We start from the raw sequence: 17,595 nt of genomic DNA, 5'->3' as shown, positions 1-17,595 counted from the left end.
AGAAGATTTTTTAGTCCTTGCAAATTTACAATACAGAAGTAGCAGAAAAGAAATGAGATTTATATTTATGTTACCTATGCTATTTTATATGTGAATCTGATCTAATTTTATGAGCATATTTTAATATTTTATTGAAGACACTACACATAACCTGTTTTTGAAGGTGTCTTTATTTTTAAATTAAACGGTTTACCTTTTTACTTTTTATTCATTATAAATTTTAAAAATAAATGTTTATAATTCCAAAGGCTCAAGCAGGTCATCTTCCCATCCTATATCATATAATTCGGACAAATCTGCATCCTCATCACGCTCTTCTTCATCCTCAGGATTTAAATCATCCAATGGATCAACATCCACTGATGTTTCAATTACAAGTTCAATGATGAGGTCAAAATCAACTGATTGCAGATTGTCGCTCATGTTGAGGTTGTCTTTATCTTTAAAGAAAGACAACAACAATGAGATGTTGCAGAGTAAGAGACAAATCTCACAGATTATAATAGTAAAATTATTTAACAAGAGTAACATTTTGCAGCTATTATTTAGCCATGTCCAGCGATGCTGAGCAGGTGAAGCCTATGTCTAATTTTTCACTGGACAGGACTCATCTGTTCTTAACCTTGGATAAGCCTCAACGACTCTGTGTCCCCTGCACATACTCAAATGTTAAAGTGCAGATTTATATTAAATGGCACATCCCCAGGCATGCACCAGTTAATGTGCACCACTGCTTTACCACCCATGGTGTGCCGCATTTACAATCAGATAGGAGAAAGCTGCTTCAAAACCCTGCACCTGCTTGAAGCTGGCATAGGTCTTGACGCAGCATTGTATAGATGGGGCACCCCTGATCCTTGCTGGAGCTGCATCGCACTTACGATACAACTCCAGCAATGCGCCACCTTTACAGCACAGATGCGTCACACATCTGTGCCTTTTTTGCCCCATGCTGCGCCGCATTGTAAATGCAGCACACCATGGGTGGCGGAACAGTGGCGCAGGATGACTGTCACATCCCTGGGGATGCGCCACTCATCATAAATCTATCCCTAAGCTTCTTATCTTGTTACAGATGAACTGCCATATGTATCATCAAAATATTTTACATATTATAAATAGCAAATTTTAAGGAATAAATAGCGATTCTTTACTATTCCTAATTTGCAATGAGCAAATTGCTAATTGCAAATTACCCATTCATTTCCATAGGCTAGGAGGCTCATAGGAATTAATGTTGCAAGTTGTGATTAGCAATTAGCTCATCACAAAATAGGATTTTTTTCAAGCGTGCAGGGGTATCTCAAGAACAACCTGCTGCACCCCTGAAAAAGAAATTTGGGAGCACATGGCACACCTACATGCCCTAATGGCATGTATGGGCGTCATATGGGACCTTTTTTTTTTTAAAAAAAAAAATTCTTTTTGAAAAGAATTCGCAAATTACCACAAACTACAAGTTGGTGGTAGTTTCCAAATCCTTAATATCATTTTTTACATATTTTTTTTTTATACATTGCATTTAAGGAATCACAATTTTTGAATTATTGACATTTTAAGTAATTTCCACATGTGCACTGTTTTCTAAATATAATTTGAAAATCGTTTTTGGGGAAAAGTAATGGTTTGCAAATTTATGACAAGGACATAATGGTGTATGCTTCTCTATAAGGCATTTCAGTATCTCTAATGTCATTTTTCCCATATTACATTATAAGACCTTTCCCCATGAAGCACATTCCTTGTAAATATGCTCCCACCAGTGCATTGCAAATTTAGATTTTGACTGTTTCAGACACATAGCCATGTTGAAAGTGACCCAAAAAAATTGCAAACGTTTAAAAAAAACACATTCATGTGTCTTAATGACATTTTAATTCATTTCCCCATGGACAATGTTTTCTAAGTGGCACAAAAGAGGTATACACCTATCATAAATCTGTCCCTAGAATTATAAATGATTAAATCAGGATGACAATAAGATGTGGCCTATCCAGAGGTTTGTTTAAGGTGAGGCCTACTCAGGATTGCAGATTAAAGTTATGCTTGATGAAGAATACAGAGGAGATAATTTATTGTAAAGGCCTACCAATGAAGTAAGTGATTTCTACTTCATTGCACCAGTCATCATAAATGTATCCATAAGCTTCTTATCTTGTTAGACATCAACCGCCATATGTATCATATAACTATTTTGCATTTCCAAAAAAGCGAATTTTAAGGAATAAATAGCGATTCTTTACCATTCCAAATTTGCGATGAGAAAATTGCTAATTGCAAATTACCCATTCATTTCCATGGGCTAGGAGGCTCATATAAATGAAGGTGCAATTTGCGATTAACAATTTGCTCATCACAAATTAGGAATTTATTCCAAAAGTGCAGGGGTGTCTCAAGAGCACCCTGCTGCAACCCTGAGAAAGAAATTTGGGGGCATATGGCGAACATAAATTTTAACAACATTCCTTTACCTCAAAAACGATTTTCAAATCATAACTTCAAAACACTACACATGGGAAAATTACTTAAATTGTCCTTAAGACACATAAAAGCGTATTTTGATTGGCTTTCCTGCATGGTAGGGTCACTTTAAACATGGCTATGTAACATAAACATTCAAAATCAAAATTTTCAATGTACAGGTGGGAGCATATTTACAAGCAATTTGCGCCACAAAGAAAGGTCTGACATTAAAATGGGAAAAATAACATCAGGGACAGTCAATTGCCTTATAAAGAACCATACACCATTATGTCCTTCTCTTGAATTTAAAAACAATTCCTTTTTCCCAAAAACGATTTTCAGATCATAATTTCAAAAAACTGCACATGAGAAAATGACTTAAAATGTCATTGAAACACATGAAAGCGTTTTTTTATTGGCTTTCCTGCATGGTTGGTTCACTTTTATCATGGCTATGTAACACAAACATTGATAATTAAAATTTTCATGCACATGTAAGAGCATATTTACAAGCAATTTGCGCCACAGAGAAAGGTCTTACACTAAAATGAGAAAAATAACATCAAGGACAGTCAATTGCCTTATAAATAACCATACACCATTATTTCCTTGTCATGATTTTAAAAACAATTCCTTTTCCACAAAAACGATTTTCAAATCATAATTTCTAAACACTGCACATCAGAAAATGACTTAAAATGTCATTAAAATACATGAAATCATTTTTTGATTGACTTTCCAGCATGGTTGAGTCACTTTTAACATGGCTATATAACAGAAACATTCAAAATCAAAAATTTCCATGCACATGTGAGAGCATATTTACTAGCAAATTGCGCCACATAAATCATAATTTTCTCCTTAAAGCACACTATTCTCTATCTAAAGTAAAGAAATATTTTCTCACCTTAGCAAATACTTTGAGTTTGAAAACAGTCTCAGAAACACACCAATTTGTCTTCAGCAGAGCAAAAGGTATGCACTCCAGAGTCTGCAGCTATCAAAAGCACAGAAATGGTGTAATTCTTCACACATATTTCTCATGTCACCCAATCAAAACTCTTCCCTCACTTTTTTTCAAATGAAAACCCTTCCCCCTCTGCCCTTTCTGCCTATTTTCCATAGCAACCACCTCTTGGAGAAACTCTGGTGTTTGCAAATTCACACAACAATGTTGCAATTGAACTCTGAACTCTCAGTGCACCTGCATATCCAGTGCTTTCTTTCATTTAATGATTTTTTATTGACCACTCAAAATACATCTTTCAAAGAACACATCTCTACACCCTAACTTTCTGTTTTCATCAATCAAAATCCACCAATCACTGTTACTACTTCATGAACACAGAAACTCCACAGTTTTTTTCATTTCAAACTCACATTTTTTCAACTGCCATTTCATTGCCACACTTCATCTGACTGCAGGAGAACCTTCTCTCACCATGTTTTCTGTCTGGATTGTTGGTCATAGTTATATTCACTGGGCTCAAAGGTACGTTGAAAGCAGAAATTTACCTAACCTCAATTTACAAGATGTGGAAATTAAGTGGTTTGGCCAGAGAGGATTAAAATGTCACCAATCGATACCATTGGTGAAAACCTTTATGCATTTGCCAAAACCTGACCTGTTAATTGTGCACTGTGGAGGTAATGACTTGGGCACTTTGACTGGTGTAGGTCTGGAAATGCTTTTAAAGGACACCTTTGAGCAATTAATGGCACTTTTTCCTCAGACTGCCTTGGTATATTCAAATATATGCCAAAGACAGAAATGGAGGTGGTCAAACCAATTTTGTCCACAAATTGAGAAGTCGAGGAAGCATGTAAACAAATCTGTTTCAGCTTACATGAGAGACCATGGAATGGGCTCCCTGTACAACAATAACTTGCGTTACTACATGCAAGATATCTACAGAGGAGATGGAGTTCACTTCTCAGATGAGGGCAACAGAGTTTTCACTCTGAATTTAAGAATGTGCATTGGTACCTACTTATAAGTACCTAAATGTACCATAAACCCAAAAGCTCTTCTCAGAGCTACCCTACATCTAATCACTCACAATTATTTTTTTACTCTAACTATTTTCACTAATTTTCAACAAAATACGCTCCCTGGTGCGCTACCCGGTACGCGTACCGGGAGCTAACCTCGCGAAATTTTTAAAAAAAATGTTTTTTTTTCCGCACATATGGGCCTCCTCAGCCACCCTCACAAAACCTAGGGGGTCAAGATAAGTCTACCGTGCCCCCTTCTACCCATTCTGAACATTATTTGCCCTCCATCTTGTATCATAATTCGACCGAAACACAAAATGGTGGACTCCCGGAACGCTTAAGGTCCGCGAACCGAGGCGCTCAACGGTTCGCGTACCGGGTCGCTTCCTGGGAAGCACACCATCAAAAAAGGTGGGAAAGTAGTTCACAGAAAAGCCACTGGAGACAATTTCACCAAATATAGAATAGCTCATACTACATACCAATCCCTACCATTTTCACAAATTTGATTGGAATTCCATTTAGCCATTTAGCCTGTAGTCCTCTCTAAATACCGTGAGGTAAATTACTTCACAAAACACATCTGAAGTGTTGGAATTGACAACCAATTAAAATGTTACTTTCATTTTCTACTTTTTTTACATGATATTTGATTGGTTATGTACCCGAATATATATAAAGGAAGAGAAGGAAACACAGCCATTTTGACTACTACTTCCTGGTGTACATTTCATTTGGATTTTCATTAATAACTTCAACTTCTTTTTAAAGGTAAGTTGTTATTTTTAAAACTGAAGTATATTGTGCACTTTAAGTTAATATGGCAAACTTTTTCTGTTAGTTATATACTATCCCTCTGTAGTACTTATAAATTTAGATACACTTTTTTATATTCCTACTTCCACTCTGATACTATACACTGCCCAAAGATAAATTCTCTGATAAAAACTGCCTATCTAAAATTAATCCCAACAGTGCCCTACCTCTACTAATATATATTTTTTTTATGCAAATTTCAGGAAAAATGGAAAGTGAACAAAACATTTCATTTGAAATTGTCCTTCCAGAGTCCAACACAGAAATCATTGATCCAAATGAGATTGAATTTATGGATGAAACATGGGACCAAGAACTACTGCAATGTGTGCAAGCAGTAGATAACCTCCTTGCAAATGAGGACATTTTACAACCTCAGAGACTACAATCTATATTCCATGATTATGAAATTTCTGACAATGAAATGTTAGAAAGTTTAATAAATTATGAAACACAATAAAAAAAGTTTAAAAAAAAAAAAAAAATAATCAACAAAACCAACAATCAATTAACATACAGCATTTGAAAAGTCTATCATTCATTTTTTATTGTGATACGCTCCCCAGTACGCTTCCCGGTTCGCGTACCGGGCGCTAACCACGAAAAAAAACAAAAAAAAATTTTTTTTTTTTTTGCTTAGCGGGGCCCCTTTAAAGCCTCCACATCAAACCTAGGGGGTCAGGGAGTATCTACTATGCCCCCTTAAGGTCATTTGCCCCTTCGCTTTTGACCTCCTCTTGTCTCTCGATCCTACCGAGAGACAAGATGGCGGCCGCTCCGGACTGTTTAGAATGTTGACAGACACCGGAGAGCCAATCAACTTCGCTACGCGAAGTTCCGTTACGCGTCAAGTACGCGTACCGGGGCGCTGCCTGGTCCGCGCTTACAGATATATATCTTTTTTTGAACGTTAATTTCTCAAAATCCACTGAAGCACATATATTGAGACCTAGAAAAGGCACATCGGGCTACCAGTCCCTACAATTTTGCCAAGTTTCGTGCAAATCCATTCAGCCGTTCGGGCTAAAAGTGAGGCTAACCGCCCTATGGAAAACTCAATGTTAAAAACACGTTTTGGGACCCCCCTTTTTTCTCGGCCCCCCCTGGACCAACTCCCCCCAAATTTCCAGTGGCTGCTCAGAAACAAAATGTTCCATTTTCCAGAAAATTTCAGCCAATTCCGTCCACAAACGCCAAAGTTATTAGACATAGAATTTTCAAAAAACCCATAGAGAAAAAATCCTAACTATATATACCTACTGGCGACCGCCAGTAGGTAATGTATGTATTACCTACTGGCGGTCGCCAGTAGGTAGTTATAGTTAGGATTGGCTACCGTAGGAAATCCGCAACATTCTATTAGGAATAACTCTGGCGCCGCTTGAGGAATTTGCGTGTAATTTTCCAAAGTTATGGCCAGCTCCGCTCCGCTCCTTCCCTGGAAGTTTCGGGGGGTTCGTGGAGGTGGGGCTGAGAAAAAAGGGGGGTCCCAAAACGTGTTTTCCCCCATGTTAATTTCCATAGGACGGTCTGACGAGTCTAAAGCCCAAACCGCTGAACAGAATTACGCCAAACTTGGCAAAATTGTAGGGACTGGTACGCAGATGTGCCTTTGCGATGTTTGCTGAAAATTGCTCCCGTGTTTTTTTTTAAAATTAACTTCAAAAACACATATATATCTATAAGCTCTCTCCGAGCGCTCACAGGTGCGCGTACCGGGGAGCGCACCCGGCGCGCTACGGGAGTGCGCGAGCGGAAAGCTGATTGGCTGTCGGGAGTCTGTCAACATTCTAAACAGTCCGCAGAGTCCGCCATCTTGTGTCTCGGTGGAATCGAGACACAAGAGGTGAAAAAGAAAGGGGGAAATAATTAAAAGGGGGCAAGGTAGGCATTCCCTGACCCACTAGGTTTTCTGAGGGGGGCCTAGAAGGACCCTGAAGGGCAAAAAAACTTTTGCGGGTTGAGCGCTGGGTGCGCTCCCAGGTGCGCTCTCCGGTACGCGCACCCTGAGCGCACCACGGGGAAAAATAGTGTAAAAAAATAGAGTAAAAAAATAATGTAGAGTGTTTAGAGGTAAGTTACCCCTGAAAAGAGCTGTTGTGTTAAGTGGGTGTTTTTTGTACCTACAAGTAGGTACCAATGCTGAGTCTTATATTCATGTGAAAGGGCCTGCGTCAGTCTTACGCCTGCTGTGAGGCAGGTGCAAGATTTTGACGCAATGGCATCCTAAAAGTGACGCAGTAAAATCTCATAGATTTCACTGCGTCACTTCTACGACCCTTTCTTGCGTCAATACGCCCCCTTTGCATACATTACACCTGGTAGAGGTATAATGTGACGCAGGGGTTTACAAAGTGACGTATCTACCTAGATGCGTCACTTTGTAAATATGACTCAACAAGGTGCATTTTTTACAGCACTGGTGCGTCACAAAAAGTGACGCACCGGTGGCGTAAAAGTGACGCATGGCCTCATAAATGAGGCCTTCAGTCTTCTACTCATGCATCATATTTAATGTATGACGCATTATGTCGCAAGGAGTTACAGATACGTTGGTATTTCTGACGTATCTGTAAGTGCAAAAGTGATGCATTGCTGGAGTGTGTCACAAAAGTGACGCAACCCCAGCAATGCATCCTGGGCCTGCGTCAGTCTTACGCCTGCTGTGAGGCAGGTGCAAGATTTTGACGCAATGGTATCCTAAAAGTGACGCAGTGAAATCTCATAGATTTCACTGCGTCACTTCTACGACCCTTTCTTGCGTCAATAAGCCCCCTTTGCATACATTACACCTGGCGCAGGTATAATGTGGCGCAGGGGTTTACAAAGTGATGCATCTACCTAGATGCGTCACTTTGTAAATATGACTCAACAAGGTGCATTTTTTACAGCACTGGTGCGTCACAAAAAGTGACGCACCGGTGGCGTAAAAGTGACGCATGGCCACATAAATGAGGTCTTCAGTCTTCTACTCATGTGTCATATTTAATGTATGACGCATTATGTCGCAAGGAGTTACAGATACGTCAGTATTTCTGACGTATCTGTAAGCGCAAAAGTGATGCATTGCTGGAGTGTGTCACAAAAGTGACGCAACCCCAGCAATGCATCCTGGGCCTGCGTCAGTCTTACGCCTGCTGTGAGGCAGGTGCAAGATTTTGACGCAATGGTATCCTAAAAGTGACGCAGTGAAATCTCATAGATTTCACTGCGTCACTTCTACGACCCTTTCTTGCGTCAATAAGCCCCCTTTGCATACATTACACCTGGCGCAGGTATAATGTGGCGCAGGGGTTTACAAAGTGATGCATCTACCTAGATGCGTCACTTTGTAAATATGACTCAACAAGGTGCATTTTTTACAGCACTGGTGCGTCACAAAAAGTGACGCACCGGTGGCGTAAAAGTGACGCATGGCCACATAAATGAGGTCTTCAGTCTTCTACTCATGTGTCATATTTAATGTATGACGCATTATGTCGCAAGGAGTTACAGATACGTCAGTATTTCTGACGTATCTGTAAGCGCAAAAGTGATGCATTGCTGGAGTGTGTCACAGAAGTGATGCAACCCCAGCAATGCATCCTTTCACATGGGGCCAGCCCCATGTGAAAGGGCCTGCGTCAGTCTTACGCCTGCTGTGAGGCAGGTGCAAGATTTTGACGCAATGGTATCCTAAAAGTGACGCAGTGAAATCTCATAGATTTCACTGCGTCACTTCTACGACCCTTTCTTGCGTCAATACGCCTCCTTTGCATACATAACACCTGGCGCAGGTATAATGTGGCGCAGGGGTTTACAAAGTGACGCATCTACCTAGATGCGTCACTTTGTAAATATGACTCAACAAGGTGCATTTTTTACAGCACTGGTGCGTCACGTGACGCACCGGTGGCGTAAAAGTGACGCACTGCCTCACAAATGAGGCCTTCAATTTTCTACTCTCACTTTTTCTTTCACTTTCTCTGTCTCTTCACTCCCTTACTCACCTTGTCTCACACTCAATTGTCCTTATCCAGTCTGTATCTCCACTCTTTCCTAAACATCACTGCTCTTTTCTTACCCTTCCACACCACCGTTCTTTTACTACATTTTCTTCACTTATCCACATTCCCCATGTTCACTCTCCTTCTCCTCACTCTCCTTCCCCACACTAACCTTTTTTCAGTCCCCCTACTTCACTTTCCTTCCCCTCTCGTCTCTTTCTATGCTTTCTCACTCATTTTCCTCTCCACTCTCACTGCACTCCACTTCAGTTACTCTTTTTCATTTTTTTAAGAAAACAGCTCTTTGATGAGAATTGGAGGTAGTTCTGAAAAGAAGTTATTTTGTTCTTCTTTTTTCTTTTTTTTTAACAAAAACAAAAACAGGAAATGGCAAACTGCTCAACAGGAGCAAAAAAAAATAATCAAAATTAGGACTGGGGACGGCAGCGGTGGTTGTCTATTGCTCGAACCATGAGCATAACACTTTGTTCCCCATAACAAAGTAGCTGATCGCATTGTCTGCATTTAAGTACGGCTTCATTAAAAGCAGGCTAAATATTAGGGATTAGCTCTTCTGGTCGCCCCCTCACCGATGTAGTTGGTCCTCCGGTTGAAGTAGAGGCACCATCCCTAGGAGCCTCTCGTGCCAGAGCCCTGACACTCTCCCGGGCATAGTTCTGGGGATGCCTTCTCTGCACATGGCGAATCATGGTAGAATTACCAAAGCTGTACTTCTTTGTGGGGTCTCCTCTGGAAAGCACAGTATGGCAGATCTTACATTCCACCTTTGGAGCATTTACTTTCTTCCGTCCCTCAGGTACATCAAAAAATGTCCAGATAAAATGTTCCTTAACTCTAGGCTGAGGAACCTCTTCATCTATAAATCCCTCTGTGTCATCACTGCTGCTGGATGCTCTGGCAGCCATGATAATCCAACAAAGATTCAAGAGCAAAAAGACAGGTCTTGCAGTCACAAAAGTGATAGAAGAAGTGAAGGAAATGGGTGGGGATTTCATTCTTTGTAAAAAAAACAGTTAGCAACCAATGAAAAGTGTTATTTTAAGGTCACATGACTTGACGCGCTTACGCTGCGCGCACCGGAGCGCTTCCGGGGGCGCTTACGCGGCGCGAACGTAGGCGCTTCCGAGGGCGCTTACGCGGCGCGCCTGAGTGACGTTTTGGTAGCTTTACGGAAATGCAAAATCATTCTCATTTCGTAAATCAAAAGCATTGCTTTTATAAGTATGGTACTGAATGTCTTGCATTATTATTTACTTTTCATGCATATTTTTTTTTACGAACTCAGGAATAGCGCTCTCGCTGCGCTCTCGGGAGAGCTTACCGGTGCGCGCACCCTGAGCACTCCAAGACAAAATTATACGGGTAAGCTTACCGGTGCACGCACCCTGAGCGCACCAGGAAAAAATGTTAAAAAAATATATATACATTGAACAAATAATATTTTATTAAAAAAATATATAATTAATACGTATAAAAAACAGCTAATAAAAAAAAATCGTAGGTTACAAAGTCGATATACAAAGGAATTTGCTTTTTAAAAAACAATGAAATTCACTGAAAAAAACATAGGTTTCACAATCGTTATAGTTAGGAATTGGCTTTTAAAAAACCTTTGAAATTCACAAAAAAAAAATAGATTTCATAATCGTTATAGTTAGGAATTAGCATTTAAAAAACCTTTGAAATTCACTGAAAAAACCATAGGTTTCACACTCGTTATAGTTAGGAATTAGCATTTAAAAAACCTTTCAAATTCACTGAAAAAACCATAGGTTTCACACCAGTTATAGTTTGCTGGTCATTTTACTCATACAAAACCATTGAAATTCCCATGTTATAGTTAGTTGGACTCACTATAACTCGCGCGCCCGTAATCCACTGCTGATGATGTCACATATTACATCATTCATGACATGGTCAGTGACATCACTGATGACATCTCAAATGACATCACTGATGACATCACTGATGACATCTCAAATGACATCACTGATGACATCATCCAGTAAATGTGTGTTCCTGTAAATTAAAAATTTAAAATGTGTTTAGCATATTGTAGAATGAGTGTATGTATGAGTGTTTGGATAATGGATTTAGTAGGTGTCTGACTAACTGTATGAGTGGGAGATTAAATGTGTCTTACTGAATGCATGGGTTAGTGACTAAACTGTCTGAATGTGTGCATCATTATGTCTGTTGTTGTGTAAGCTGCTGCATGTGTTGATCAGTAGCTATATGAGTGGCTATATGGGTTATTGATTGGTTGTCCAAGTATTTGTATGAGAGGGTGAGTGTGTGTGTGGGTGGCTGGGAGGTGGGTGACTCTGTGCATATATGTGTGAGCAGTTGATTCACTTGGCATATGGGTTCAACAGTGCATGTGGAAAGATCTGTATGGGTGGTTGACTGTCAGCATGGGTGTGTTGGTGAGTGAATATCTATCTCAGTGCTCCATGTCCAAGTAAGTACATATGTAAAACACAGTGCATGTGAGAGTTGGCATATATAAATGACTATACATGAGAGCCTGTGATTGCGTAAGTGACTGTATGGATCAATGTGTACTTGTATCAGCGATTGTAAAAGAGAGTAAGTATGGTTTAGTATATGTTTGAATAAGTAAGGTTTAGTGTGTATAACTGTGTAGTTGAGGAAATGGGAGTGTGATTGATTCTTTGCATAACTGACTAGGTGTGTGAGTAACTCTGTGGATGAGTGTCAGCGTGTGAGTGTCTGTATAGGTGTATGAGTGGATATGATAGTGTTCTATTGATGAGTGACTGTATGTATGAGTGATTGTATGGGTGAATGAGTGGATGTGTGTGTGGACCTAGGAATCAGTGAGTGCGTATGTAGTTACGGGTATTGGTGTGTCAATAATTTCAGGAATGGTAGTTTGTATTTAACACTGGGTGTATCAAGGGTTAGATTAGAGTGTGAGGAGGTGCATGGTATTATCACATGGATGATGTCATCAGTGATGTCATCAGTGATGTCATTTGAGATGTCATCAGTGATGTCATCAGTGATGTCATTTGAGATGTCATCAGTGATGTCATCAGTGATGTCACTGACCATGTCATGAATGATGTAATATGTGACATCATCAGCAGTGGATTGCGGGCGCGTGAGTTATAGTGAGTCCGACTAACTATAACGTGGGAATTTCAATGGTTTTGTATGAGTAAAATGACCAGCTAACTATAACTGGTGTGAAACCTATGGTTTTTTCAGTGAATATATATATATATATATATATATATATATATATATATATATATATATATATATATATATATATATATATATATATATATATATATATATATATATATATATATATGTTGTTGATAACTTTTATTTCGGTCGGACGACCATAAAAAGTGCATACAAAATACATCAGCACAGACAATAAAACAATAAATAGTCATAAAATGTTAAAAAGAGAATTAAACTAAGAGTTATCACAGCACAAGATGTTAAAAACTGTATATACAACAATCAAGTTAAAAAGGTAGATCTCCTACGCCACATATTAAATAAATAACGAGAGACCGCAAACACAATGGGAGGGTGTGTATCATATGTCAATATCCTACAAGCCTGCGTAAAATGCAAAAGTCCCAGGTTCTTGCAGATCGGTGTTAGCCAGCGTTTTCTAGTTGCAGAATAGGCGGGGCAAAAAAACAGCACATGGGTTACGTTCTCAATTTTGTAGCTACATGCTGGGCAAACTTCATTCTTAGGGTTTGACCATTTAGATGTAAAAGACCTAACTGGAAGAGTGCCATGCCTTACCTGTAGATACAACTTTCGAGCAACTGGGGGTTTAATTAGGTCCATGAATTCCTCAACTTTAGATTCTGGTTTGACTAGGAGGAACTCAGATGTCAGCTTACCCAGTGATGCAGAGCTCATTAGTGACTGATAGTTTGACATACGTATCTGAGAAAGAAGTTCGTTCTTAGATATCCCGAGGCAGAAAATCTCAGGGGTTTGCCACAGTTCAGGAAAACCTAGACGGGTACTAACAGCACTAATATGCTGGAGCCAAGGGATCTTTATGTTTTTAAGAAGAGGCAAGATCTCAGAAAATTCCGCTCTATACGCATCCAATTCAGGGACTGACCACAACCTCTTCCATTACATAATTGGTCTAGCACTAGTGATCTCCTTTATTGGCAACATGCCAAGGTCAAATCTAAAGGGGATCAATGGCGTGCTAGATGGTAACCCAACTAGATTTCTAACGAAAGACTGCTCCACCTTTTTAAATTTTGGTATCTGCTTGTGCCCCCAAAGTTCAGCCCCATAGATTGCTGCCGGCCTAGCCTGGCGGCAGTATATCTCTAGGGCTGGGGACACCGGCCTGAAAGTAGACGCCCTAAAAACCTTACTTATGCCCCCCGCTAGCTGGGATAACTTGAGTGTTGATTTAGCAATCTGCGTGTTCCAACCAAAATTCTCTGTTAACGTGACACCCAAATAAACAAATGTTTTAACCCTTTCAAGGGGAGTACCATGTAGAACGGGGTTTGGGCGTACACGCTTAGGGGGGTTAAAAATCATATATTTAGTTTTACCTAGGTTGATTTCCAACTCCCGAAGGTCGCAAAACTCCACAAAACCGAGGGAGGAGCCTAGCTCGCGACCGAGATGGCCGCGTTTTAGCTCGGCTCCGTTCAACCGCCTGTTTTCTTCGATTATCCTGTATTTCTCCTGCCCCGGGAAGCCCTCCTTGCTGTGTTTCGGTATTGCAGACACTTTGCGGACACTTACCCGTTGCTCCGGTGATCCTGGGTGCTGTCGATCCTGTGCGGTGGTCCCGCTCGGAGCCTCCGGGGCGGACTGGCCTGGACCTCCTTGCTGCGCCGGGACGTGACGGAGCGCGATGGTCGGCCCTTGCTGGCGCTGTGGATCTGGTTGCGGAGGCTGATGTGCGAATAGGCCGGCTGTGCCCGTTGGCGGACCCGACTGGCCTGGGCCTTGGGGTGCGGACGCTGCCTCCTGCGGGAGAGCCTCCTCATTTATCCGGCTTGGTCCCCCCTTTGTTCCCCGGCCCGGCCATTTTGGATTTTCCGCCCGGGCTCGGAGAACGGGGCCGGAGGCACGAGGGGGCCGACGAACATCCTTCTTCTGGTGGGTCTCCTTCCTGCCTTGGGGCGCCCTGCCGCAGTTCGGCTGACCTCCTTTTGCTTTGGTGTTGCTCCGGCCGGGGCCCCCGACGACCGAGGGCTTGCTGGGCTCCTAAGATGGCGGCCGACCCTGGGAGTCTCTGCCGGGCCTGGGCGAGCACTGGGGGCCCGCCACACGGCCCGGATGTCGGATCTTGTGAAGGGTTTCCTGCACTTCAAGTTGTCCTGGATGCACTATACTCCTGGCGGACTTCCGTGGCTGCGCCTGTTTCCCCTGTGGAGGCGGACCCACTTTTCGAATTATACGGGCCCCCGTCGTCGGATTTGGCTTCCTCGTTGCAGGGTACGGCTGGTGTGCTCCTGGTCTCTGTGCCTCCGGCGGAGACCGCATCCTTGGGTTGGAGACTCTCCGACGCCCTTCGTCGTCCTGCTTTGTTGCCTCGGCCGCTGGTCTGCGGTCCGTTTGCATCCTGTCCAGGCCTCGATGATCCTTTCTGTTTCTCATCGCGTCGGCTCCCCGGCCGGGGCGCCTGTGCCGACCCAGCTGGGCTTGCCTCGTTGGACCTGTCCTTAGAACTGTGCCTGCGGTGCGAAGGTTGTACCGTAACTTTTTTGTATCCTCCGTATTTTCTTTCACGTTTCTTCTCAGGACTGCCGCTGGATTTACTCCTGAACCCTGTGTCCCTCGTCGTTTGGACTTTGTTTGTTTGGATGATTACAACTTTGGACAAAAGCGGACAGGGCTGAAATGACTTATTATATGCGGTAGTCTCGTTTCTGATTTATGACCGACATGTGCTGTTGTGATTTGCGTAACTTCATGGGACTCCTGAAACTTATCCTAATATCGTTAACTTCCCGTGGGCTCTGCCTCTCCCCTTTTCACAGGTGGTGGGATGGTTGCAGATAATACTGTTTTTTCGCCCTCTCCCGTGTGTAATGTTCCCTCCTTTCCCTGGCCCTTCTTTTTTGCCTTTGTTTCTACCTTGTTTCTTTCTTCTATATTTCGGGTTCTATTTAGGGCGACAGGCACGCTGCTGGGGGGTTGGCCGTAGCCTTCTGCAGGGGTGTAGGGTGGGCTTGTGGGGTGGGTGGGGGGGTCTGTTGCTGTTTTTGGGGGGTCTTTTTCCTCCTTTTTTCTCCCTTTTTGGTTCTATGGCCCTTGTGTATCCCCTCTTTCAGGGCTCTGTCTCGTCGTCTGTCCCCCTGGTGTCTTTCTGGGGTATTTTTCCGGTATCACGATGATTGTGATTTGCTGGGTGTGTCTTCTCTATTTTTAATGTCTATTTTGTACCGGGTTTTTGTTTTCCTGTTTCGTCGCCCGGGGGCGGGTGTTTGGGTAAGAGTCCCTTCCTTTTCCTTCTTCCCCTTTCCCTTCCCCCCCCCCCCCTTTTGTGGGGTTCTCTTCTTTTATTGGAGGTACGTTTCGTATTGTTTTTGGTATTTGGGTCCTTTTCTGTGCTGTTCGGTGGGACGGGTGGTGGCTGCGGTGGGCGGGCATTGGACGATGTGTGCAGTGGCCTTTCCTCGTGTCCGTTGTTTTGACCGGTGCTTATTGGTATGCCTATTTCGTATTTGTTTCTCCTGTTTTTTTACGATCGCTGTGTTGCTGCCCGCCGCGGCCCCACCCCTCTGGTTTCTCTCTCGGCCCGCCATACTCCTGAACTCCCTAACCCGTCCTTTAAAAATAAGAAAACTACCTTTCTAATTCTTTTCTCCTGTGGTTGCTCTAAGATGCTTGTTATTTCTCCTGTTTCTTTGCCTTTGTATACTGTGATACTCTGTGCATTGCTCCTGAAATTCTGCTCTGTGGTGGCCAGCCCGGTGGGTTGTAGGCCCGTATTTGTGAGCTCTCTCTGTACAATAAAGGTTTTCAAAAAAAAAAAAAAAAACTCCACAAAACCATCAAGTATTCTCTGAATGCCCGATGATGTTCTAGACAACAACAGAGTGTCGTCTGCGAACATCAGAGCGTGCACTCTACCTGTAACTAGTTTAGGGGCATCGTTATTTTCCACACCATTCAGATGTTCCACAAGGCCATTTATGTAGAGACTGAATAGCGTTGGTGCCAAAACGCACCCTTAGCGAACTCCTTTTTGAACAGGGAATTGGTCTGTGAGTTTGCCATGCGTGCCACACCTCACCTGGGCAAAGTTATTTTCATGAAGCCTGTAAAGAAAGGCTAGCAGATAGGGCGGGAGGCCCAGGTCTGCTAGTACTCTCCACAATTTTCCACGCAGAACTAATTCAAAAGCTGCTCGCAGGTCCACGAACACAAGGTAGAGGCTGCCACCCTCCACCTTAGCTGTCTTCCAGTACAAGACCTGCAGGCGAAATATTTGATCTAGAGTGGAGGTGCCAGACCTAAAGCCTGCCTGGAGTATACAGAGTATCCCATTATCCTCAATCCACCCTATAATCCTATCGAGGATGACCCTCCCCATCAGCTTTTGAGATGTATCAATTAGGCTGATCGGTCTATAATTAGAAGGGGTTAAAGGGCAACCCTTTTTTAAGATAGGGACAATTTCAGCTCCTAACCAGGTAGGGAGCAAATCATCTCCCTGTAAAATGCCATTAAACAACACAACCAAATAGGGGGCCCAGATTTTCGGTTGCATCCTAAACAAATCCCCTGGCTGTTTATCCAAACCTGGGGCCTTATTAGGAATCAACTTGCCTATAGCTGTCTCTACCTCAGCCAAAGTAAAGAGTTTGACTAGGGCGAGGCTTAAGGGAACTGTAGTTAGCCGTCCCCGCTCAGCCCCACTAATGCTTTTAGATTGCTGAGGTTCAAGGGTAGTAACAGGCTTTTCATCAGGCTCAGAAATGCCATAAAGATCGCAAAAATGGCTTTCCCAAATTAAAGGGGCAATATTCGGAGCAAAAGCGGGGAGATGCCCACTAAATCTAGTTGCTACTATGGACCAAAATGATTTGAAGTCATTGGTACTAAGCGCGGATCCCAATTCCTCCCACATAGAGGACTCCCATTCCTTCTTGGCATCACAAAGTGCCTTTTTATACATGCTGCGATGGGCCCAGATTTCCTCCCTATTATTAGATTTTATTGCTGTAAGGAGGGCCTTTTTGGCCTTCCGACAGGAGGCGTTGAACCATCTAGAAGTTGCAGTTCGAGGCTGATTTAACTTTCTCACCGGGTACAAAATGTCTTT

The sequence above is a fragment of the Lissotriton helveticus genome, chromosome 2_1, assembly GCF_964261635.1.
Source record: "Lissotriton helveticus chromosome 2_1, aLisHel1.1, whole genome shotgun sequence".
Classification (NCBI taxonomy): Eukaryota; Metazoa; Chordata; class Amphibia; order Caudata; family Salamandridae; genus Lissotriton; species Lissotriton helveticus.
This window is presented reverse-complemented; position numbering follows the sequence as displayed.